General features: G+C 42.1%; 1 protein-coding gene across 1 annotated transcript in view; it reads right to left on the reverse strand.

Moving 5' to 3' along the window:
* Positions 1 to 1737, reverse strand: part of TEX35 (testis expressed 35) — a 10070-nt gene that overhangs the window by 2315 nt on the left and 6018 nt on the right. The gene's annotated exons all lie outside the window — the stretch shown is intronic.

Genomic DNA, 1737 nt, shown 5'->3' on the forward strand with positions numbered 1-1737 from the left:
ACAGAGGCCAGGAAGTGTTTTACTGGATCTTAGACTTTGGATAAAACCCATATCTGCCATGGTTCAATGCCTAGAAAATGATGGAGCCAAGAAGGCAAATCTTGTGACCCCAAAGACACTTTGCTCCAATGTGACCCCTGCCATGCACCCAATCCTGTGTATCTAGTCCATCTTTTATCTAATTCCTGGCTGAAATGGCCAAGACAAAATAAAACTGAAAATAGCTAAGGTGGCACATGACATTTATTATTCACTAAGAACAGAAAGAAAAACAAAATCTTCTTGGCAACGTTTAGATCTAGAAAATTTGACCTGGGGAAACTGGATAGAAATAGTGGACGCGACAGAAATTGTAAGATGGCAGAATCTATCATTGACAATATGTGTTATGGACAAAAACAGGTTTGGATTGACCATCATAAAATATAAATGAAAATAATTTACTCTGATAAAAATAATTTTAATCAAAAATAAAAGATTGGTAACAATTTGATTGATCTCACAGAGAAAATTGATCAAGGAATTATAATGTCTGGATGGAGATGATTTCAGAAAATACCTTCTTGAAAAACGTTTTTAAATGTTAGTACAGATTTTGAATAAAACAATTATATTCATAAATAGAGTCAAATACTTGAAGTCAAAATGCCCCCTAGGTCCAAAATGCCAGAGTCAAAATGTCCCATAGTTTTACAAGTCTCACTCATCATGTTCCAAATCCCTCCTAAATTGGCTGCATTTCCCAACTGTCCTTGTGATTGTCATCACTTTGGTGTCATTCTGAGGTTCCCAGAGGTGGGAAAGGGAGAAGGGGAGGGGGAAGGGTGGAATAGGTAAAGTGTGACAAAAAACAATGACGTNCCCAGAGATACGTACAACCAACCATGTTACACTTAAAAAAAACCCAACTTTGGTGTCATCATGGACGCTTGCCTCTCGAGACTTCCTCCTCCATATTCAATCAGTCACCAAGAACTGTTAGTTTTCCTTCAGTGCGCCTTTGGATTTACCCCTTTCCTTCTTTTCCTGCACCGAGTCCAGCTCTCTCTTCCCCTTGAGCCAGGATGCAGCATCCTGTGCGGTGTTCTGGCTGCCAGACTGTCCCCACCCCACCCCAGGCCACCGTGCACACAGCTGCGGGCTGAGCTCCTGGAAGTGCTGCTCCCAGCGTGTTCTTTGATTAAGAATCTCCAGAGGCCGCCCACTGCTTCCACAGCCAAGCCCCGGCTTGTCTGCCTGTCTTTCAAAAGCCTTCATTACCCGCTGCTTGTGTGCCCGTTCAGTTTTATTTCTCACAGTTTCCCCAAGTGATTCCACTTCATGACTGATCTCCCCACTGACCGGGATACACGACACGTTCATCCTGCTTCCTGCTGGGCTCAAGCTGCTCCCCTGCCTGAAACAGCCTCCTTTGTGCCTTTCCATCCCCAGTCCCACCCGCTTACAAAACACTCACTGTCTGCATTCTAATGCAGAAATCACGCATGCCCTTTGCAGAAAATGTGGACAACACAGAGGAATATAAAAAATGTAATCTTCTCACCCAGACAGAAATAACTGCTATTAACCCTTTTGGTACATTTCTTTTCAGTCTTTTTTCCTACATATTTTCTTACCTTTTCTTTCCCACTGAGTTGAGATCAGCCTGTACATATGACTTGTATCTTGCTTTTTAAATCCTCATTACAGGCATTCTTTCTAAGCATTGTCTTTAGTGTTCCTAATTCTCATTATATA

Source organism: Galeopterus variegatus, unplaced genomic scaffold (genome assembly GCF_000696425.1).
Source record: "Galeopterus variegatus unplaced genomic scaffold, G_variegatus-3.0.2 Scaffold724, whole genome shotgun sequence".
Classification (NCBI taxonomy): domain Eukaryota; kingdom Metazoa; phylum Chordata; class Mammalia; order Dermoptera; family Cynocephalidae; genus Galeopterus; species Galeopterus variegatus.